The sequence below is a fragment of the Ceratotherium simum genome, chromosome 7, assembly GCF_057802395.1.
Source record: "Ceratotherium simum simum isolate JZ-2026a chromosome 7, ASM5780239v1, whole genome shotgun sequence".
In the NCBI taxonomy this organism is placed as follows: domain Eukaryota; kingdom Metazoa; phylum Chordata; class Mammalia; order Perissodactyla; family Rhinocerotidae; genus Ceratotherium; species Ceratotherium simum.
The window spans coordinates 3,064,068-3,089,622 of record NC_141906.1 but is presented as its reverse complement, the minus strand read 5'-3'; the positions used below and the strand labels follow the sequence as shown (position 1 = coordinate 3,089,622).

At 40.1% G+C, this 25,555-nt stretch overlaps 1 pseudogene; it reads right to left on the bottom strand.

Moving 5' to 3' along the window:
• The window catches only part of LOC101405708 (serine/threonine-protein kinase MARK2-like), a 28,802-nt pseudogene extending 4,972 nt beyond the window's left edge, over positions 1–23,830 (bottom strand).
• Between the last annotated feature and the right edge of the window lie 1,725 nt (positions 23,831–25,555).

The window sequence follows — 25,555 nt, the reverse complement described above, 5'->3', positions numbered from 1 at the left end:
ACATAACCTAACTCCATCTTATTTGCTGGTTATCTCCAGGGGAGAACATTATACAAGGATGTGAGGCATTAGGGGTCATCCCAGAATTCTACCTACCACGGATGGAATGACCAGATTAACATCAAAGTATATTTCAGAGTAAGAAAATTACTTTAAATAAACAGGAATATTACACACTGATAAAGGATCAATTCAGCAAGAGGGACATGATAATTATAAATTTATGTGCACCTAAGAAGCAAAAATTGATAGAAATATTAAAAAAACTAGAGAAATCCAGTTTTCTTTGGAGACTTCACCACACCTCACTCAGCAATCGATAGAACAAGTAAACAGAAAATCATCAAGACGTAAAAAAAATGAACCAAATGGAGATAACTGACATTCATAGGCCATTCCACCAGCAACAGCACAATACACATTCTTTTCAAGGGTACATAGAACATTCACCAAGATATTCCATATTCTTGGCCATAAAATACATTTGAAAAAATAGAAATCATGCAAGGTGTGTTCTCTAACCACAATGAACTTACTAGACAGGCTTCCCTTGTTTTTGTCATCAAGTTTCAATACTGAAATAGGGTCAACCAGGTAAGAATTTTTTCTTTCAAAACAAGGCTAAAATGAGCTTTATTTGTTTAGTAATGTGTTATATACTATAGTTTTATAAGTACCGTGAACTTTCTATCAAAATCAGATGTTTCAATAGGATTATTTTATTCTCAGGGCACAAAGTTTTCTTTTCATAAAGATCATAGAATCCTACCAGTTAGGAAACTGAAATCTAAGCATGTGTGCCAATTAGGGAGATAGCTGAGACTAGAGAGCCAGTTGTTCAGATTTCCTATGTATCCTCTTTCCATTAAATTATTTTATTCCCTTTATAACCCAAAGAATAATTTCATATGAATCAAACACTAACTAAAATTGTTTCCTTGTTTATGTATTAAATACAATGGCCAATTGGTAAGTCTTTCCATAACTGTTTCTTCTACTTTCTTCTACATCCCTTGTTCCTCCTAACTCACTATTCCTTACATGAGACGCCAGATTCAAAGAAAGACAATTCATTTGAAATTACCCACAGAGAAAACAGCTCTAAAGTGACCAACACATTTTCATGTTCAAAACCTTTGTCTCTCTAATTTCCTTTTCCAGTCTTGAACTCTCCGTGACACTTCCATATCTTCTTTAAGAAGACCACCACCACGACCATCATCCTCCTCATTATTATCACCATTATTTCTAATCTTTATTGAGGATTTATTAAATACATGCAATGTTCTAATGCTTGACCTGCAATATCTAATTTAATCTTCACAAAAACCCCAAGTGAAAAAGAACACTGACATTTGACTCAGTCCTCTAGGCTGGATCAGAGTTAGTGAGAATATCCCAAAGGATGAACTCAATTTCCAATTCTTTTAGAAAAAATAGCTTCTAAGTAAGAATAAATATAGATCCATATTTACAAATTGCCCTAAAGGAAGCATCCATCTCCCCGACAAGTCTTGCATTCTGGAGTGTTTGTTCTCATTACAAGCATCTATTCGTTTCATTTTCAAGAGAAGAAAGATGAAATTAGTGTATTTAGTCTTTTCTTCTATTATTTCTTTTGGTTTTGGAAAAGCTCCTAGGGTCAAGTGATACACACAGAGGCAGCACTGACATGGCCCCATGGAGATGTGGCTGCAGAATCAGCAGACTTCTGGGCATAGGATAAACACCAGAGTCAAGAAGTACCAAATGTTGCAGTTATATCTCAATTCCCACTTGCTGGTGAGGTTTGGTGGAAAGAATCCTGGACTAAAGTCAGTAGGCAGGGGGTTGGTATTCTAGCTCAGCAACTTATAGTTTTATTCTACATGAACTTGAGCAAACCAATATCCTTATCCAGTCCTCAGCTTTTTTCTCCTTGAGAAGAGATCCTTAATTGGAAGGGAATCTGATGTAGTGGTAAAGCCACCAGTTTTAGAGTCCAACAGAACTGAGATTGCATACAAGCCCAGCTACATACTAGTGTGTGTCCTTTGACAAGTTACATAACCTCCCTGAACCTCAGCTGTGCCATAGGGAGTTATAGAATGTGTGTTTTGTTTCAAATATTTTATAAAAAATGAATTAAATACTCATTTCTTAGAGGATTAAATTAGAACATAGTTAAAATGCTAAACATATGGTATATACCCCATAAACGTATCTGACATTCTTTCTGGTACGGACATTTGATACCTCATTCATCTCTATCCCAAGGGTAAACTAAGAAGTCAATCCCCTTCATCACTGTAAGTGTATGTATCTACAGGTAGGAGATAGCGTTGGAATACATGAATGCACTGCCAAGACCTTAGGAGAAAAGATACCCAAAAGACATCATAATGGGGAATGAGAAGGATCAGCCTCTCAACTCTACCTTGTTGATTGCTCAAGCTTTGTAGGCTGATCTACTCTATATAAATTTTACATGTAATCAAAGAGACAGCCTTGACTCTGAGCCCAAATATCATTGTATCAGTATCTTAGAAAAAGCTAAAAAACAAGGATCACTGCTTTTTCCAAGCTACCTTGAGGCCATTTGATGATAATTTAATGATAATTTCCTCTCCTCCAAAGCCTGTTCGATAAACTAAATGGCATAACTGCCAACACTAGGTTTTCCAGGCTTTCTCAAGTCTGTCAATGGTGGCCTCACCACTTCTTACCTCCTTCCCTTTTTTCCTTTTATACATCAACTTTAATGACATAAATTGCATATAATAAAATACACAGACATTAAGTGTACACTTTGATGAGTTTTGACAAATGTGCACATACATATAAACATCACCCAAATCAAGATACAGAGTATTATTCTCAGGGAAGAAAGTTCCCTCGTGCCCCTTCTCTGTTAATTCCCCCACCACTACTCCAGGCAACCACTATCTAATATCTACCTCTATGGTTTGCTTAAACTAAACTTTGTATAAACGGAATCATACAGAATGTACTCTTGGTTCTGGCTTCTTTTTCTCAAGATAACCTTTTTGAGATTTATCTTGTTGACAGAATGAGTTTTTTCCTTTATATTTCCAAGTAACATTCCATTGTATGACTATACCACTATTTCTTTAGCTTTTTTCTATAATTTACTTTGTATTCATTTATTTTTTGTTTTTTCAGTTATGTGCATTTTCAATTGAGATACAATTAGGACAACAAAATTAACTATTTTACAGTGTACAATTCACTGGACTTTAGCATATTCACAAATTGTGCAACCATCATCACTCTAATTCTAGAACATTTTCATTTCCCCAAAAGAAATCTCATATCCATTAGCAATCATTCCTCATTCTCTTTTTCCCCCAGTCCCTGGAACCTATCAATCTACTCTCTGTCCCTATGGATCTGCCTTTTCTGGATATTTAATATAAATGAAAGTATACAATATGTAGTCTTTTGTGTCTAGCTTCTTTCATTTAATATAATATTCTCAAGGATCATTCATGATGTAGCATGTATCAGTACTTCATTCCTTTTTATGGATAAGTAATATTTAATTGTATGCATATACTAGATGCTGTTTATCCAGTCATCAATTGATGGACATTTGGGTTATTTCCATTTCTTGACTATTATGAATAATACTGGTATGGATAATTGTGTACAAGTTTTTGTATAAAATATGTTTTTAACTACCTTGTGTATTGAAGGGGAGGAAGACTATCCTCTACCCATTCTGGGTCGTTTCTAGCTGGGCTACAAATTAAATTGACATGAGACCGAATAGCAGCGGAAAATCAAACAAAGCTTTATAACATGTATACATGGGAGAGACCCGGAAAAACTGGGTAACTCGACAAAATGGCAGAGGTTCTCCACTTAAATACCTTCTTCAGCTAAAGACAAAAGAGGGTGTTGGGGGTGGGGGGAGTCAGTTATGGGAGATTACCAGAAAAGCACAGTAAATAAGAGTAAAGTTATTATGTAGCCTCACTTTCCACATTGATAAGTTTCTAGAGATAAGGTCATCCCCCCTTCTTCCTGGTACGGAGAGGGAGAAATCTTTACAAATGGAGATTTCCCTTACAAATGTGAATGTTTGGTAAACAGAACTTTGATAAGAATGGGCTTAGGAAGGACCCTCCCAGTCTATCCACACCCAGAGTTATCTAAGGTGATGGTCTGTCCTGGGGACAGGCCTTCTATCTTAAATCCTTTTAGGCAGTTAGTAGAGGGGGAGGTCAAAGTTTCTTTCAGAGTCTTCTGAGCCTTTATTGTCTTCAGCTTGAAATAATCCACATACCAGAGTGGGACATCTTGGGGTGGCCTGCCCTGAACCCCATCTGTATATATACAGAAGTAGAATTGTTCTAGGCTCTTTATTTCTTCATGTGGATTTGGATTCCTATCCAGTAGCCTTTCATTTCAACCTAAACGACACTTTTTAAGTAATTTTTTAGGGCATGTCTGTTAGTGACAAATTCTCCCAGTTTTTATCTGGTAATGACTTAAATTCTTTATTTTTTAAAAATATTTTTCTTAAACGTAGAATTCTTGGGTGATAGTCTTTATTCAGCCCTTTGAATATGCTATCCCATAGCTTTCTGGTATCCATGGTCCCTGATTAGAAATCAGCTGTTAATCTAATGGGGATCCATTGTATGTGATGAAACTCTTCTCTTTTCTGCTTTCAATATTCCTTGTCTTTGTCTTTTGACAGATTGATTATGTGTGTCTATGTGTGGATCTTTTTTAGTTTATTCCATTTGGAATTCATTGAACTTTTGAGATGTGCACATTAATGTCTTCATTAACTTGGGAAGTATTTGGCCATTATTTCTTCAAGTACTGTTTCTCTCTCTCTCTCTTTCTCTCTTTCTTACTCTCTCTCCTTTGCTTCTGGGACTTTTCCCATGTGTATGTTGGTATGATTATCATGCTCTGCAGGTCCCTGAAGCTCTGTTTATTTTTCTCCATTCTATTTCATCTCTGTTCCACTGATTCAATCATCTTAATTGACCTGTATTCAAGTTTGCTTACCTATTCTTTCTTCTGTTTCCTCACATCTGCTGTTGAGCTCCTCTAGCATGGCAATTATTGTACTTTCAACTGCAGAAATGCAAGTTGGTTCTTTTGTATACTTTCTATCTCTTGTTGTAATTCTCTATTTGGTGAGACTTTGTTCTTATACTTTCCTTTAGTTCTTTAGACATGGTTTCCTTTAGTTTTTTGAACCTATTTAAAATATCTGATTTCAAGTTTTGTCTATAACTCCAACATCTGGGCTTCCTCAGGGACAGTCTCTATTGACTGCTTTCTTCTCCTGTGTATGGCCATATATTCTTGATTTTTCTTGTTGTAATTTGAATATTTAAAAAATTATAAGGTAGCAACTGTGGAAATCAGATCTCCCTACACTCAGAGTTTATTCTTGTTATTTATTTGTTTAGTGACTATCCTGAATTAATTCTGTAAAGTTTATATTCTTTATCGTGTACGAAGTCTCTGCTCAGTTAGCTTAGTGGTAGTAGTGATTAGACAGAAATTTCCTTAATTTTTGAAACCAGTAAGTCTTTGAGAGTTTTCCAAAAAATTCTACTTGGTGTGCATGTTGGTACTTGCTTTCAACATTTTTACTTTTAGCATTCATTTCCTGTTTTCACAGAGCCTCAAAGTCAGCTAGAGGAGAGAGCTTAGGGCCATCTCAAATCTTTCCTGGAGATGCATACAACCCTGGGTATGTACACAGCCCTATGCATGTATGTGGTCTGCTAAATTCCCAGTGACATGTCAGAACTTTTGAAACCCCCAATGGACATGTCATCCCAAGCTTTCCCTTTAAAAGATTTTTATCAGCTTATTGTTTGCCTCAAATACATTAGACCTAAGGCAACTACAATGTTAAACAATTTTCATTGATTGTTTTCAACAAACTATTCCCTCCAACACATACACCTCAAGGAAATGGTTCTTCACATTGGGAGACTGCCTTAGTCTGTTTGGGCTACAATGACAAAATATCATAGACTGGGTGTCTTATAAACAATAAACATCTATTTCTCAGAGTTCTAGAGGCTGAGAAAGCTAAGATCAAGGCACCAGCACGGTCATGTTTTGGTGAAGGTCCTCTTCCTGGTTCGTAGCTGGTACCTTTTCACCATGTCTTCACATGGTGGAAAGGGGCTGGGGAGCTCTGTAATGTCTCTTTTATGAGAACACTAATCTCATTCACAAAGGCGCCACCTTTATGACCTGAGCACCTCCCAAAGGTCCCACCTCCTAATGCCATTACCTTTGGAAGTTAGGATTTCAACATATGAAATTTGAGGGGAAACATTCAAAGCAGAGACCTCTGAGTCAGGTCAAAGAAGGTCATCCCCCCTTCTTACGAGTGGGATTTTCCAGGGACTCGACAGGTTAAATAATGACAGTTATTTGGAAATTGGTCTTTGGAGGAGCTCCATTTTACTGCCTCTAGAGGCTGCTTGGCTGATGGTTTTCACCATGTTTGTGGGCCTATTGGTTGTCAAGGCTATCATAAGTCTGGCAAGAGGGGGAGGGAAATAAAGAAAACTAAAACATAAGAAAGTTTGCATTTCTTATTGAGATTCATCCTTTCTTCTTGAATAAACACTACTTGGATTGTTGCAAGTCTGCGTTTTTTTTGTTTTTTTGTGTGTGTGAGGAAGATAAGCCCTGAGCTAACATCCATGCTAACCCTTCTCTTTTTGCTGAGGAAGACCGGCTCTGAGCTAACATCTATTGCCAATCTTCCTCCATTTTTCTCCCCCAAAGTCCCAGTAGATAGTTGTATGTCATAGTTGCACATCCTTCTTAGTTGCTGTATGTGGGACGCGGCCACAGCATGGGCGGAGAAGCGGTGCGTTGGTGCACGCCCGGGATCCAAACCTGGGCCACCAGTAGCGGAGCATGCACACTTAACCCCTAAGCCACGGGGCCGGCCAGCAAGTCTGTGTTTAATTTCCAAAGTTGTGAAAAATATTAATACTGACAATTTTTGTGAGTGCTCTCTTTGCTTTACAGTAAAGAGAATTTTCAGAGATTTTTACTTCTCCATTACCACTGACATCTCTTCTTTCCTTTTTTGCTATTATAAATATAGCTCCTGTGAAACTTCTTTGTATGTCTTTTTGTGGAAATATGCTTTTATTTATCTTGAATAAATATTGAGGGTAGTAACAGGGTAGGTGTTTTATTCAACTTTATGAAACATTAACAAGTGGTGTTCCAAAGTGATAGTGTATATCTCTTTCATCTTTTTGGTTAGATATATTCATAGGAATTTATTCATTTGGATGCTACTGTAAATGGAATTGTTTTCTTAATCTCCTTTTTATATCATTTATTGCTGGTGTATAGAAACATAACTGACTTTGGCATATTGATATTTTACTTTGCAACTTTGATGAATTTATTAATTAGCTCTAGTAGTTTGGGGGTGGATTCTTTAGTACTTCCATATGTAGGATTACTTTATCTAAATAGAGATAGTTTTGCTTCTTCCTTTCTATTTTGGATGCCCTTTATTTCTTTTCCTTGCCTAATTACTTTGGATAAGACTTCTAATACAATGTTGAATAATACTGGTAAATATGGGCATCCTTGTCTTGTTCTTGATCTTAGGGGAAAACTTTCAGTCTTTCAACATTGAGTGTGATGTTAGCTGTGGGTTTTTGGTAAATGCTATTTATTATGTTAAGGAATTTCCTTCCTAGTCATAGTTTTCTGAGTGTTTTTACCATTTTATGGTGTTGAATTTTATCAAATGCTTTTTCTACATTTATTGAGATGATCATGTGTTTTTATTTTCTTTCTTTCTATTAATATGGTGTGTTAAATTAATTGAATTTTTTATGTTGAATCATCCTTGTATTGCTGGGATAAAACTTACTTTGTCATAATGTATAATCCTTTTAATGTGCTGTTAGATTTGGTTTGCTAGTATTTGTTGAGGATTTTTGTGTCTATATTGATAAAGGATATTGGTCTGCAGTTTTTGTGTGGTATATTTGTCTTTGGTTTCAGATAAATAATGGCCTCATAGAACATGTTAGGAAGTGGTCTCTCCTTTTGTATTTTTTGGAAGAATTTGTGTAGGACTTAGTGTTACTTCTTTTTTAAATGTTTGGTAGCATTCACCAGTGAAGCCATAGGGTCCTGGACTTTTCTGTGTTGGGAGGTTTTGCTTATTAATTCAATTTCTTTATTTGTTATAAGTCTGTTTGGATTCTTTTTCTTCTTGAGTCATTTTTCATAATTATTGTGTTTCTAGGAAACACAATTTATTTTACCTATGTTATCTAATTTGTTGGCATATAATTGTTTTTAGTATTTTCTTAAAATTCTTTTAATTTCTGTAAGGTCAGTAGTAATGTCCTCATTTCAATTTCTGAGTTTAGTTATTTGTGTATTCTCTCTTTTTTTCTTAGTCAATCTAGCTAAAGTTTTGTCAATTTTGTTGATCTTTCCAAGAAACAACCTTTGGTTTCACTGATTCTATGTTTTTCAGTTCTCTATTTAATTTATTTCTTCTCTAATATTAATTTCCTTCCTTCTACAAGCAACAGAACTACCAGATATCTGTCATATGTTAGATTTAACAGAAAAGAGATTCCAAAGTAGCCATTCTAAGCAAGTTCACAGAACTAAGGAAAGTATGATTAAAGAAGTAAATGAAGGTATTATGACAATGCCATAACAACTAGAGAATATCAATAAAAAGATGAAACTCATAAAGAAGAATTGAATGGAAACTTTGGAGTTGAAAAGTACAATAACAAATAAAAATTCACTGGAGGGCCTCAATATTAGAATTAAACTGACAGAAGAAGGAATTAGTAAACTTGAACACAGATTGATAGAGTCTATGCAACCCAAAGAACAAAGGGGAAAAAGAGTGAAGACAAATGAACGGAGCCTCAGGGAACTATAGGACACCACTAACCGTACCAACACACACGTGATGGAAGTGAGAGAAAGAGAGGAGAGAGAAAGAGAAACAAAAAATATTCAAGAAATGACTGAAAAGTTCCCAAAATTATTTAAAAGAAATAATCTATACATCCTTGAAAATTGATGAGCTCCAAATGGGATGAAGATAAAGAGACTCATAAAAAGACACATCATCGTAAACAAGATGAAAGTCAAAGACTAGGGAAACCTTGAAAGCATCAGGAGAAAAATAATGCATCACTTTCAAGTGAATCCAAATAAAATTAACAGTTGACTTACCAGAAGAAGCAGTGGTGTTCAAAAGTAGTTGAAAATTGGCACCAATCTTTACTTACATTTCTTTCAGAACATTACAAAAAAATGTTTACATTTAAGATTTTCTTGACTCTCTTCTATATTCTCACACCCCCTAGCTACTCTAGAGCTTCCTGCTCTCCATCTACATATTCCCCTTTGCCAAAAACTTTCCGTGAAGACCCAGCCCACCTGCCTCTTATCTTTTTGTTCCTCCCCCTTTTTTATTTCCAACTCTCCAGTGTTGTCTGTCCATACCCATTCCAAAACTCAACTGAAAAAATAAGAACCCTCTGTAAGGGATAGGATAGTATTGAACTGAAGCAGGTAAATATCAAATTCTCTTTATTAAGAAGAGTTGGGGGCCTGGCCCAGTGGCACAAGCAGTTAAGTGTGCATGCTCCGCTGTGGCGGCCTGGGGTTCTCCGGTTTGGATCCCAGGTGCACACCGACGCACCGCTTGTTAAGCCATGCTGTGGTGGCATCCCATATAAAGTAGAGGAAGATGGGCATGGATGTTAGCCCAGGGCCCGTCTTCCAGGGCCAGTCTTCCTCAGCAAAAAAGAGGAGAGTTGGCATTGGATGATAGCTCAGGGCTGGTCCTCCTCACAAAAAAAAAAAAAAAAAAGAAGAAGAGTTGGACAGTGGGAGTACCAAGGGCCATCAAAAGTCATACAAGTTAATCTGTGGGACCCAACTAATTCAGGGGTTCTGCGGGTCTTCACTGCAGAAGAGATGTGTGAACCAACATCTGTATATGACTAGCATTAGCTTGGTGAAAAATGGGAAAGAACATTTCAAGCAAAGAGGCTTATTTGCACAAATATCCCAAAGTGGGAATGAGAATGATGCATTGGAGAAGCAGAAAAAGAGAGCTGTGTTGGCCGAAAAGCAGTGAGTAAAGTTTAAAATGGCTGAGGTAAGGTTTGTAGTATAAAACATCGTAGACTTTGTACTCCATGTTAAGAAGTGCTTTCCTCTATTTTCCTTTCCAGAGCTGACATCCAATGACTCCAACTCCTTCAATCATGAATCATTAACCTACTCTCATTGACCCACCTGGAGAGGATCCATTGAAGTACAATATCTTAATTCAGAGACTTCCAAAGGACTGTGGTTTTATTATTTTTAAGCATAGACAGAAATTAAAAACATTCACATGGTGCTTGTTTAATGGGGTGGATGAGGCTCATCAGTAATTAGTAGCAACATTTGCATATAATTAATCCTTTGATGCTTTATAAACCACTTCTCTTAAGAAGACTTCAAGGTTGTGTTTATACTCTTCAATCTGTACTTCTGTTTTTAAGGAAAAAAAGCATTCTGTCAAATTTCAAATAAGGGAGTGAGTTAAAGAGATTCTACTGACGTCATTTGGCTCAACTGGGAGGCTCTACATGCTCACGCAGGAGCTCCTAGGAGAGAACCAGTGACCACAGATCAGTGACTGAGGACGTCTCCCTGCCTGAGGAAAAAACAAACAGAGAGAAAAGACTTTTTTCCTTCACCTGATTTAAAGCTATCTTTGTATATCTGCTCCCACCTGCCACCCGGCATTTGTATTTTCTCTACTTTGGAAATCTTCTCTTCATGGTCTCCGTATCCTGAATGTATCTAGCTACACACTGGGAATGGGAAAAGAGAATGCGGAGGGAGAGTTGTAGCAAAAATATTATGCTGGCTACTCAAACCTGTCCCCAACAAAGATGATATGTATGTGATTGTGTAAGGGGAGAGGGACTATTTTACTGAGCATGAGTGTGTGAGGTTTTGAGAACATAAGTATGTTGAATTTGAGCATTTTTGTATTTTTGTGATTTTGCATTTGATTCACTGTGAGAGATGTGAATGTATGTGAGATATATATATATAAATATATATATTTTAAATGTGTGTGTGTGGGTATATATATATGTATAGCTTTAAAAACTCATTCATAAAACAATAAACTGAGATTGTTCTGGTCTGTGTATTGCAAATCCCTTTCTCTTTGGATGTCCACCTGTGAGAAGCTCGTGAAATGGAGACTAAATTACTTGTGTTTGAAATGTCTGCCTACAGATACTTATTTCCTGTTTTTCAACTGTTACTGATCAACCTGACTGTTAGTCAGTCAGCAATCAGCAACATTTACTGATTTTACTGTGCCGGGCAGGAAGAGGTGCTAAATGCTGAGACCCTGACTTCAGAGAACTCACGGCAACAAAGAGAAACAGCAGGAATCAGACTGCTAAATATAGTCTGCCATCTTGAGTAAACAAACGAAGGCAGTTCTCTTCAAGAGCACTCAAGAGTGAAAGGGTGGTGAACAGTGTTAGTGCAGAGAGGGATTATAATTCCTTTTTTCTAAGTCCCATCTTGGGGGCTATATATGTCGAGAAGATTGTTGGTTAGCTTTCATTTTGAGCCATTGGACATCCCAGAAACTCCCATTCTCTATTCTTCTTTCTCACCAATGACTACTGTGGAATATGACATTAGTGGGCCTGTCCTTTCCTGTTTGGCAGTCTCAGTTGCACAGAGCAAAAAAAAAAAAAAAAAAAAAAAAGAATAGCAGACATTTGGTCCTGTCCAAAACATCCATAAGACATTTAGTCCATAAGACATTAGGTCCACACTAAAAGGTCCTTGATATTTGCAGGACCATTTGGTCCTGTCCAACACATCCATAAGGCATTTGGTCCATGCCAAAAGGTCCTTGATACTTGGTCCTGTCCAAAACCATTTGGCATGGACCAGATATGCTCATGGACATTTCGGACAGGACCAAATGTCAAGGACCTCTTGGTGTGAACCAAATGACTTATGGACCAAATATCTTACGGACGTTTTGGACAGGACCAAGTATCAAGGACCTTTTGGTGTGGACAAAATATCTTATGGAGGTTTGGGACAGGACTAAACGTCCTGCAAAGAAAACATAAAGCACAACAAGGGGACAAAGAAGGAAGGAAGAGGTGAACCCAAGGAAGAAAGGCACTGGAGGACAGCCTGAAAAGATAAGGACATGGGAGTAGGAAGCCAGAGGTCTAGATTCTAGTAATTACTTGGCCATTCGATATGTGCAATTATATCCTTTAATCTTTCTGTTAGTAGGATGAAGTGGTTATCTTCAGTTTTCAACATGTATTCTGTGGAGGTACCACACAGGTGACCTTGGCGAATAAGAGGTAGGATTTTTATCTATTTCATGGCATGAATTTGATTGGGAAAAGACTCTGTCACTAATACATATTTGAAAGTCCTTGGATAAAGTGCTGTCTCAGGCTCTTCCTGGTTTCGAAACTCTCACAATTGAGCATTCTCTTAGGAAGGCTCGACCTATGCAGTGTGGCTTCCAGAAACTGCAAGAGATACTCTTATTCCATCACAGTCTGTTCTCTTGAAGGTGACAGTTTCCTCTTAGTGTCTCCAGGAATTCAGAGAGGAAAAGATTCTCTAAAAGACCACAAGGGAGATATTTTAAAGATTTTGGTGATCTCAAGGGAGGCAAAATACGCACAAAGTCTCATTTTTAAGATTCACTTACATTGCTGCCTTTTTCTCACTCTCATAGTATCCATGTTCTCTTTTTACACCAGATTCAATTCCACAGCCAATTAATACGATCACTATTGTGCATATATGTCAACCTCCTTGTCCCTCTCTTTAGGGTTATTCTAGTTTCTCTTAAAATCACAGTTGCTTAAACTCCTCACTTACTCAGAGCTGTATCAGTATAGCTAAATGTGGCTTTTTAGGGCCGGCCCTGTGGCTTGGTGGTTAAGTGCGCGCGCTGCGATGCTGGTGGCCCGGGTTCGGATCCCGGGTGCGCATCGAGGCACCACTTCTCCGTTCATCCTGAGGCCGAGTCCCGCATACAGCAACTAGAAGGATGTGCAGCTACGACATACAACTATCCACTGGGGCTTTGGGGGGAAAAAATAAAAATAAATAAAATCTTTAAAAAAAAAAAAAATGTGGCTTTTTACATACAATTTTACATTTTAATACAATTTTTTTACAATTTTAACAAATTTTAACTACTCACGTTAAAATATGACCACAAATGTTGAGCACACCCTTTATTGTTCAGCAATCAAACTATAGCTCCCTAGTCCATTAATTTTATTACTTGCCTAGGGGGTTATGTCACACATTCCTTTCTCTCTCCAAACCCCATTCTCACCGGGCATTCTACTTCATTAGGAAAGTGGAAGCAACCAGAGGAGAACTTCCACAAGCTTCCCTACCACAACTACTCCCATCCTAGCATCTGTGTCCATACACTTGGCCTTCTCTCCTATTACTACACAGGGATTACTCACGCTCCTATTGAAAGCCAACCCCTTCATATCTGAACTACGTACCACCCTTCATCTATTCAAGCACTTCTCTCAAAAATGTTCCCCTCTCTCTTCCATGTCATCATTATTTCCCACTCCACTGGATTATTATACCGGCATTCAAATGTACTGTTATGTCTTCTATCTTAAAAATAAATGAGTGTATCTCTGGACTCATTTCTCCTTCAATTACCGTCTCATTTCTCTATTTCCCTTTAGAGCAAAATGTCTAAAAAATATTGTTTTTGCCCATCAGGCTCTTTCCTCCCATTCTTTCAAACTCACGCCATTCAAACTCTTCCCACCACTCCACCGAAACTGTTCTTAACTAAGGTCATCAATAGTCTCCACATGCTAAGTCCAATGATATGTCCTGAGTCCTCATTTTACTTGACCCATCATTAGCATTTTATACAGCTTATCACTCCCTTCTGTAAAATCTGTCTGTTTAGTTTCTGGGATACCATACACCCATGGTTCTTTCCCTTCCTTCTCTTCTATTTCTCCTCAATCTGTTTTGCAGGTTCTTCTTCTTTCTCAGACATTTCACCTTTGATGTGACCCAGGACTCAGTTCTTAGAGGTTCTCTTCTATCTAGTTCATTTCTGGGATAAAATCATCTCTAGTGTCGCAGCTTTAAGTAAGATTTATGCCCTAACGACTCCCCGCCAGGCTATCTCCTCTGAAATGCTCACCGCCCCCAGTCAGATGTTGCTCCTGAAATTTAGCTCATATGTCCAGTTTCCTACCTGACATCTCCACTTGGATGTCTGATGAGCATTCCGCAATCATTGTGTCCAAACAGAACTCTTAAGTTTCCACCCCACTCCCACATCTACTCTACCCACACTTTCCTCATGTCACTAACGGCACATGACTCTATTCTTTCATTTACTCAGACCAGAATCATTGCTTTCTTAATTTCTCTCACACCCCATATTCAGTCCCAGAGAAAGTCCTCCACCTAAATTTTATATCCAGAATCACATCACTTCACATTTTCTCCTGTCTAAGCCACTATCATTTATGGAAATTTTATGGATTATTGCAATTGATTTCCAACTGACTTATCTACTTTCCCCTTCGCCCCTCTACAGTCTAGTCTCAGCACAACAGCCGGGATAATCATATTAAAATTAACCAGGTCATGCCTCTTCTCTGCTCAGAACATTGTGATCTTCTCCACAGCAGTCAAAATAAAAGCCAAAGCCCCTAACAATAACCTATAGAGACACTATAAGACCTAACTCCCTATTAGCTCTCCTGACCTCATCTTCTACTATTGTCTTCTCACTCCATACAGACACCTGACCTCCTCAATATATAGGTATATGCCAAACATGCGACTGCTTAAGAATTTTGTAGTCTTTTCCTCTGCCTGTGACTCTCTCCCCAGATAGCCACATGTCTCATACCTCACCTCCAAGACTCTGTTATAGTGTTAATTTCCCAATGAACCCCACCCTTACCATCTCTATTTAAAACTGCACACCCAATATCCAGCATTCCCAAACCCAAAGCATTTGTATAATTCAGATGAGGAAAGGGAATCACTCTAGATCTTTAAATAGAATACATTTAATTCAGAGAATTGATGACAAAGTTGATGGAAGAGCTGAGACGCCAAAAAGAGGATGGAGAGGCAACCCAGATATCAGCCATCCCATAGGACTAGAATCTCATGGGATCAGAAAGACTAACAAAGTGTTAACAGAGCTCAGAATCTGGGGCTGTCCGGTGTGAGCTAAAACCACGATGGAGGCTACCCAGCTATAGCTGGGAGTGTAGAAGGAAATGTTTGGCTAGATGCCCCAGGGTGCAGAGATATGTGGAAGGAGAAACACCAGAGCTTCTATCCATCTCCCAACCTCCATTATTTCACACTGGGCAAACTTACACAAAAGCCAGAAGGCAAGAGAGATTAAGAAATGCAGTTCCCCTTAATGCACAGTAAAACTGATATGGGCAGAGAATAAGCAGGCAGCTGACTTGCACTTACCATCTTCTAAGTGTACCAGATAATGCAACTGGTTTATTATTTCTCTACCCACTCCCACAAGATCAAAGCTCTACAAGGGTGTGGATTTTTCTCCATTTTATTCTCTGGGATGTCCCTAACACTTAGAAATACGCCTGCCACATAGTGCCAAATGCATTTGTTGACTTGAGTGAATATGACAGAATATGAGAGTGGAGAAATGGATCTGTTTCTTAATCTCATCATAAAATTAGTTAGTTTTTTTTTTATGAAACTTATCTACCTAAAGGGAAAAATCTTATTCACTAGAAATTACCCATAAGGATTTATTGTAGAAAAAGTTATCAGAGGGAAAGAACTAAAGTAGATGGGCTGCAGAGGACAGAAGCATAACACTGCTACCTTCCGCAGGCCACTTTCGTGGATGTAGAAGTGGTGCTCTGTGGACTGCAGAAAGGAGGAATACCTATCCAGGTGTCAGAGAGAGTTTCCAAGAGGAGTGATGCATGTGGCGTGAAGATAGAGAAAGAGGTCTTGGACAGCTGTACGTTCAGGAACAGAGTGACAAACAATCAGGGAGAGGAGAATGTTAGGACACGTTTCTGTGGACTAGGAACTGGATGCCCTTTAACAGATTATCGGTGATGACAGTAAAGATAGAATAACCCTGAACCGCCTCTTTCCTCTAAACTGCTTCTTTGAATCTGATAGCACCAAGACTGGGGCGTTAGTGGCCCCTGGATTAAGATGGGTTAACCTTACGCAAATCTGTGTCGGTCTTGCTCACAAGACCTGCACGTTGGGCGGCACCACTCCCTAGCTGAGGGAACTGTTCACGTGACTCTTACGTGCTCGCGTTCCTTTATTCAGCGTGTGGTTCCTGAAGGCCTGCCGCAGGCTGCTTGCAAAGCTGGAGCCACAACAAGGACACAACTCCTGCTCCCAAGGAGAAGACGGGTGTCTAGGGAGCCAGAAGAAAAGATGAAGAGTTTAATATTAGAAAGCGTGGTACAAATTACAAAATGCTAGGTAATTATTCTTTTCCCATGGATAATTTCCAGTAGTGACCCTCAGCTGGGGCATAATTACTACCTAATTACTAATATTTCCTTTCTCATACAAATCAAAATTTAGGGTTAATGTGGCAAGTGTTCTTTAAAGAGAAAAGGTAAGTGTTACTTTCTTCTTGGCTCTGGTGGAGAAAATGCCTTTAAAACGCCTTATCTGCACTAATAGCAGACTTTTTCTTTCCTCTTTGATTCCTCTCAACTTAAGTCCTGAAATGTTTAATGTACATCCTTGAGCCTTCATCTATAAACTCTTCTGAGAATATAGAGATCAAGTCCACATTATTTCCTAAAATCCAGAGACTCAAGAGTTGAAATGCAATAAAGAGACCTATAAACGCTCTTCTAAGAAGCTTCTGAAATAGAACAGCTTCCTCTCGTCCCCTGCTTTGCCTCTCTGCAGTAAGCGGTGAGGGCATTTTCTCCCGCACCCAGCTGTGGTCTTCCACAGCAATATTTTCTTGAAGTTTTCCTCTCCTCTCTAACAACTCCCCAACTGAGGACTCTCCTCTGCCTCTGCGTGCCCACGAAATGCTAACTTCTCCTGCGTCCTCCACCACTTCCCAGGGTCTGCCTTTGTCCACCCTCGTCCCTCTGTTTCCTCTGTTCTCTCTCCCTTTCTTTCTTCTTTACTCTCCTTGCCTATTCCTTCAACTTTCTCATCTTCCCTTTTCCCCACCCCTCCTCTCCACACTTCTTCCTGGCAAATCTTACACCCTCCTGCGTGCAGAGACTGCTCTTTGTTGACAGTGTTCCAATGGACAGACGTGCCCATCACAGCACTCCCTGGCTTCCAGTCCTGTGTTTCCTCCTCCTACACTCCAGGCATGAGTGCGCTTTCTCAAATACCTTCCCCGCAGCCCCACTTTTGATGGCCTCGTGCTGCACCTTGAGGCAGTGGTAAAAGCAGGGCAATGGATTCACGTAAATTGGACTTTCCATCCTGGCTCGGCCACGTGATTGCTGTGTGACTTTGTAAAAGATGTCACACCTATTTGAATCTGTTTCTTCTTATGTAAAATGGAATTAATAACTACTACTTCATAATTTTGTCAGGAGGATTAAATACGATTATAACCTTGTAAAAAGCTGTCCATTAGGCGTCCGTTAAAATGGATTAAACATAATTCCATGTATGGCGGGTGGCTCCACATACTTCTTCCATCTCTTCAGGGATTCTAGAAAGGTTGGGTGCCTGATTTTCCCGTTGTATTTGGCTTTGAGGTTCTGCTATTAGTCAATGAGTGAACATGATATATTCATCTTTGTAGTAAGTAAAAAAAACAGCCAAAAGTTCTTCGTAGTAACTTCCTTTAAAACATAGATTTTAACGTCCTTTGAATCTGGGCTGGCCTTGAGACTCTATGACCAACAGAATGTGACAGAAGTGACATCGTGTGATTTCTGAGCCTAAGCCTCGACAGGTCTTGCAGCTTCCGCCACTGCTCTCTCAGAACATGGTGCTGAGACCACCAGGCCGTCAAGAAGCCCTGGCAGTTGGTGGAAATGTTCTAATCTGATTTATGGTGATGGTTGCACTATAACATAAACTTATTAAAAATCATTAAAAATACTTGAAATAGATCAACTTTATGATATTTAAAATATACCTCAACTCAAGAACTTGGAGAAACTTTAAAATCAGTGTTATTTTAAGCATCAATAAATAATTTACACAATTATCTGCATAGATTATCCTTATTCTATTAATTTTTTTTTTTTTTTTTTGGTGAGGAGGATTAGCCCTGAGCTAACACCTGTTGCCAATCCTCCTCTTTTTGCTGAGGAAGATTGGCCCTGGGCTGACATCCGTGCCCATCTTCTCCTACTTTATATGTGGGATGCCTGCCACAGCATGGCTGGATAAGCAGCGTGCAGATCCACACCTGGGATCCGAACCTGTGAACCCAGGGCCACCAAAGTGGAGCACGCGAACTTAACCATTACACCACCTGGCCGGCCCCTTTATTCTACTAATTTTTAACCCTATGTGGAACTAAGGTTATTTCCTTGAATTACGCAGCCCCATACACATATACACACATCTACAAACATTGAAACAAAGCACATGCATGTATATGACAGACTGCACTGAAGGTTTGGAAAAATAGAGAACTAAGTTCTTATCAACAAAAGCAATTTACAGTAAAATATTAGATGTCCCTTTTCCTAAAATTCTTTCACTTTATCACTCTTTCTCTCTTCTTTTTTCTCTTTCTTCTTTTGTTCTCCCTACTTCCAAGTTTCTGTACTAGACGCCCTCACTAGACAGCGTGGTTTACTTCTCGGTTTCCTTATGTTTCATCATCTGAGGTCTTGGTCTTATTCCCAATGATGCTTCAAAATCTTTTCCTAACCAAAATCAATGTCTTACTAAGGAGGAATTCCAGAGCTCTCTGTTAAGATTATTTATTATCATACTACTGTGTATATATATATCATCTTGTGCAATGGTATGAATTCTAATAAAATGTACCCTTCTCCCTGCATTCCACATCTTGTTTCACAATATGTCGATTCATCTACTAACTCAAGTTAGAAAATCTGGAATCATGCTTGACCCTTTCCTACATCTACCCTCTAACTCCAATCTCTCTTCATATTTTTTTCTTCTCAGAAATACTTTAAGAATACATCCCCTTACCCACATCCCTGCACAGATCTCTAGTTCAAATCCTCTTCCTTTGTCACCAAGGTTAGCATAATTTCACCCAAAGTTTCCTTTCTGCCTCTAATTCATGTTTCTTCTAAGTAATGCTCCAGAGCAAGGGTTGTTAAACTATGCCACAAAGGCCAAATTTGGCACACCATCCATTTTTGAAAAAAATAAGTTTTATTGGAGCACAGCCAGGTCCATGCATTTGTGTATTGTCTAAGGCTGCTTTTGCATTTTAATGGTAGAACTGATTCATTGTGACAAAGATAATATGGTCCACAAAGTCTCAAATATTCACCATCTGGCTCTAAGAAAAAGTTTGCAGACCTCTATTCTAGAATCTACCATGAAAATCTTTCCAAAATACAGGACATTTTGCATGATTCCATTATTGTTTTTAAAAGTAATATAGATTCCTACATAGATTAAAAAATGGGAGAATATACATTAATTTTTAATAGGTCTTACACATGGTGGAATTCTACTCATAAATTTCTATATCTTTATATTTTGTATAACAGCATGAAATAATATTTTATACAACAGCGTGGGTAATATACCTTATAATAACAATGAAAAACAAAGATTTGAAAACAACTTAAACCTACTTCTTTAAAACTTCCAATGACTATTTTTGTTTGCAAGAAAATGTCCTAATTCTTTAAAAAACATACAAGGCCTTCATAATTTCTCCAATCCTTTCTTTTCAGTGACTCATGCTTACTCCGCCTGATACTCTCTCACAGACTCTAGCTTGATGGATCTCATTAATGGGCTTAAGAATTGTTGAAAATACAGATTCCTGAGCTCCCTTATTTAATACATTTAGGATAAGACTAGGAATTTACTTGTTTTTTTTTTTGAGGAAGCTTAGCCCTGAGCTAACATCTGGTGCCAATCCTCCTCTTTTTGCTGAGGAAGATTGGCCCTGGGCTAACATCCGTGCCCATCTTCCTCTGCTTTATATGGGACGCCATCACAGCATGGCTTGATAAGCGGTACGTAGGTCCGCGCCAAGGATCTGAACCCTGGGCCTCCAGAGCGGAGCACGAGAACTTAACCACTACTCCACAGGGCTGGCCCCTGGGAATTTACATTTTTAATAAGCAGCCAGGCTAGTGGTTCATGGGTCACATTTTAACACAGTTTTACATTGTGAAATCAGATTTACTTAGGTTCCAATAGTCCTCACTCCAGTGGTCACTAGTTGTCTGACTTTGGGAAAATGACTTAAACTCACTAAAGCCCAGTTTTCTGTTCTGTGCAATGGGATCCCAAAAGTACTTGCCTCATTAAGTTTTTGTAAGGCTTAAAGGAGATGGTCAAAGATTGAACCCAGTGTCTGGCTCAGAGTAAATATTTGGTAAACGTGATCTATTTTCCTCTATATCTTCCTCATTATTACCAGTGATATCTTTACTTTAATTGTAAAATTCTCTTTGAGCCACAGTAACTTCCAGGCCACCCCCCTGACCCACACTGTCACACCTCCTTGCCATCGCACGTGATTCCCTTCTTCCGTAATGTCCTTCTTCACCCTCAGTTCCTCTTTTGTTCGCTGGGTTAACTTCTACTCGCCCTCTAGGGACCAATTCCTAGGTCATCTTCATGTGTCCTTCCCTTGACCTCCCTCACCAAGGCTAAATCCCTCTCTCCCAGCTGTCCCCCAGAATTCTTTGTGTGCACTACCAGTCTAGGACTCATGGCATTATATTGAATTTGTGTTCATGTTTGTGCGCCCAGAAGAGACTGTGACGTCTTTGAGAGCAGGCATCACTCCAGTATCTCTTTGCGTGATCAGTATTGTCACGACTGTGGCCACCATTTATCCTGGGCACCCATGAGATAACCCTTGTATTAACAGCGAGTCCCTGATGCTTTGATGCTGGGACCTTGCAGACTCGGGAGACTGCCCCTCCCAGGGCTAGTGAAGTCCTGGAGACAGTGAATGAATTGCCTGTGAGCATGCCTCACGTGCAAAACTGACAGGTCCAGAGCTCAAACCCCCACCCACCCACCTCATGGAGCCCTTATTCTCCAGGCCACTGCCCCTGCTCTAATCACCCAGGACCAGGTACCAGACACCTAGGGACAGCCCTTACCACCCAGAATGGGCGGAAATCATAAAACTGGCCAATCCTCAGCCTGCTTACCCTGCCTCGCCCATTCCTTCCCACAGACACCACAATAAAGCCTCTTGCCCACATTTTCCACTCACTCCCTCTGCCTCCTGACGACCCCTGTGCTTCCTCACGTGGGCCCTGTGGCGTGGGGTGCCCCCTCTTCTTGGGATCTGTGAGTATAAAAGACTGTCTTTACAATGGTAGCTGTCTCCGGATCCTTTGGACTTGCAATACCTAAATAATAATATCTATCTATCTATCTATATTTTTTAAAACATCATTTTATTTTATGTTTTTACCTTTTCACTCCCTTTATCCATTTTTCCTGCTTCCCACCCCCCACCCCACCAATCTGGTCTCTATCTATGAGCTTGGGATTTTTTTTAGATTTTACGTATAAGAGAGATCATACTGTGTTTGTCTTTGTCTGACTTATTTCACTTAGTATAATGCCCTCGATGTCCATCTATGTTGTTGCAAATGGCAAGATTTTGTTCTTTTTTTATGGTTGGATAATATTCCATTGTGTATTTATGTACCACAATTTCCTTATCCATTCATCCATCAATGGACACTCAGGTTGTTTCTGTTTCTTGGTTATCTCCTGATCTCTTGGACTTGCTATACCTAAATAATAATAAAACATATTTTAAAACGGACCCTTAAATAATTTTTAAAAATCACTTAAAAATTCTTACTGTAGCCATGCGAGGTTGGTTTTTTATAGAGATGAGGAAACTCACATAGTGTTCAAGCTGTTCAAGTCACCCACTCGCCCATGCGCAGTGGCCATAATTCAGATCCAGGTCTGTTGTCTGCAAACCCCGAGTTCTCTATTCTGGACCGCCTCTAAGGCCTCCGCAGTCACACACGGAGATTATTTAAAGGATCCTTGAAAAATGGCTTATATACTTCTAAACGACTGCTAAAAACGAGTAAATTTTGAAATAACGAATGTAAATTCATTTGGGTAAAGCTAACTTGGAATTAATGTAGAAATCATTAAAGCAAAAATAAAAAGGCAGTTTGATTCACTAGCTCTTAAGAAACGAGTCCTGTAGGTGAAAGAAGTCACACTGACCGAAGCCCACTTGGTGCTACACCCTAGGCATCTCCACCCGCCAGCAGGAGAGGCTGTCCGCACGGAGTCGGGGGTCAGAAGCAAGACCTTCCGGAGCCAGAGACAGGGCAACAGTCCCAGGAAAGCCGGGAAGGAGGCTCCGTGGGGACACTCGGGGAGAGCCCCTGTGGGGCACCCCACCCCCCAGCTGGGGCGTCAGCGGCCGAGCCGCCGTGGCTCGGGGCTCGGGACCGGGCGCCCCCTCGGGCCCCGCGTTCCTGTCCGCGCGCACTGTCCGCGGTCTCCACCGGTTCAGCTTCTCGCTAATTTTGACCAGCGCCACTAGGTGGCAGCAGGAACCAAATAATCGCTCTCTGTGCCTGGTTTTTCTGGTTTTCAAGAGGATTTTTTACAAGAGTAGGAATCATTTTGGAGAAGACTAATGCCACCACCGCCGCCACAGAAATACAATCAAAAAAGAACGGTGTTTAAAGTGCATAATAACTAAACAACTAAAACAAACGACTTCTGACTCAGTCAGCATATTGCTACCTCAGCAAAATGTGCAATGACAGTAAGAACTTATTGAATCTGCTTCCCAATGAAATACGTTGTCACAATGTCCAAATTCTCATTATTCACGGATTAAGTGTCTATGGACTCCAGATGCATTCCTACAACGACCTGCGCGATATTTCCATGGATGTCTAAGTCCCTCACACTGAAACACAGAGCCCAGTTTCCCCTCCCCAAACAGATACTTCCCCAACTTCTGCCATCTCAGAAAATAAAAGCAATACGCCCCTCACTGCGTAGTCTGTCTAGGAGCCGCACTTTATTTCTCTCTTTTCCTCCCCTCTGCACACGATCCATCGAAGTGCCTTGACCCCACCTCCGGAACACCCTGCAGGAGTTTCCGTTTATTTCCCTCTTCCCTGCTCCATTGCCCTCTTAGCCACCGGTGTCTCAGGGATGACTCCACAAGCCACGTGCCAGACTCTCCGCTTCTCTGCTTGCGCCCTGCCTGGGCGTGAGGCATGCTCCACAGGTCAACCAGCGCAACAGTTTACAGTATAACACCCATCGTGCCACTCTCTTACTTAAAACCCTCCAAAAGATTATCGGTGCCCCTAGAATAAAATCCAAAATCCGTAACACGATCTTGCACCTCCCCCAGCGTGCACACCCCCTCCCTCGGTCCCAGCGGCACTGGGCTGCTCCCTCCCCTGTGCACGGCCCCTCATCCCTGCCCTGGAGTCTGGCCTGGCACCTCCCACCGCCTGCAATGCCCCGTCCCCTCCTCTGCCCACTGCTGCCCCTTCTCGCCGTTCCGCCCTCGGCTCATCCAAGCCTGACCCGCCCCGACCATCTCTAGTGCCTGCGGCGCCTTCCAGCACGTTAACCTAGGTTGTTTCCATCTCCACACTCACCACTCTCTGAAGTATCTGGTCTGTCCATTTGTTTACTTATCGATTGTCTTCTCTCACTAGAAAGTGTCGTTTAGGCCAGGAATATCCTATACTTCAAGTCAAGAAGAACATCGAAGGTACCTACCACATATTTTAAAAGGTGTAAATAAATTAATTATGGACAAGATTGGCTCTTCCTTTGAAAACTGCAAGGCTAGACTGACACTGCACTGAGAAACAGGAACGCAGAACTGATCTCTGGGCTTCACTGAATCCAGTCCTTGAGAATAACTTGTTGTCCCTCTGCAAATCCTCTCATCACAAGCAAGTACCACTTTTAGTATTGAGTAAATTTCTCTCTCAATAACCATTTAATGACAAAATCATGTTGTGTATAATCTCTTAACAATAGCAACAGCAAGTAATATTTGAGTACGTGCTCTGGGCTAAGCCCTGGGCTATAACACTACATTTACAGCCTATTAATCCTTAGAAAACTCCTATGATTAGGGTACATGTTGTCATTTTCTTAACTATTATAGCCAATGGGGCAAATGAGAGTGAGGGTCGTTGCCAAACCTGCTAGGTTTGACGGCTGGTATGTGCTAGAGTCAGCCCTCAGCCCTCGCAGGTCGACCCCGGAGGATGTCCACTTAACTGCTTTGTTGCCTTACTGCTCATCTGAGGTTCCTGTGGCTGCTGTAACAAATTACCACAAACTTAGTGGTTTAAAATAATACAAACTTATTCTCTCACAGTTCTGGAAGTCAGAAATCTGAAACCAGTTTCACTGGGTTAAATCAAGGTATAGACAGAGCTGGTTCCTTCTGGAGGCTCTGAGGGAAGAACTTGTTCCCTTGCCTCCTGCAGCTTCTGGTTGTCGCCTGTGTTCTGTGACTCCCAAGTGCACCACTCTGGTCTCTGCTTCCATTGTCACATCACTGTCTCCTCGGACTCTGATTCTGCCTGCGTCCCTCCTCTGCAGACCCAGCGACTACATCGGTCTCCCAGGTAATTCAGCATCATCTCCTCATCTCAACACCCTTCACTTAATCACACCTGCAAAGGCTCTTTTGCCGTATAGACTTTCACAGGTTCTAGGAAGTAGGTTGTGGATATATTTGGGAAAAGGGGCATTATTCAGCCTCCCATATCCGCACGCTAGCCAGTGATAGGAAGGAGATGCCAGGCAGACCCGCTCACTACCTAAGTGACTCGTCTCTACACACCAGCCTCTGTCTACACCCAACTCAAGCTAATGCTTCAGCAAAATCACAGAATACAGAGCATCATGGACCTTTGGCATCACCCACGAGTAATTAATGCTGAGAATGCTAATGGTCTACTGTCTATTGATAATAAATTTGCCTGCAAGTATGTAAGACTATTGAACCCTGCAAGGAATTAAACACAGAGAGTAAAGACTGAGTCCTACTGCATTCCCTGTCTGCCTCTTTTCTCTTCAGTTTGGGCTTCCTATTTAATAATCCCACTGACATTCTACGGATGATTTTTATTTAAAAGAGGAGAATACTTTTTACAAGGTTCAAAAACTTTTGCCTAGTTCAGATATGACCTAAATGAATCAACTTGAAAGAGAATTGATGCTGGGTTTTATTAAACCGGCTCTTAGATGCTAGTTACAGAAAACAAGCAAAGATATTGACAAGCAGTGGAATACTGTG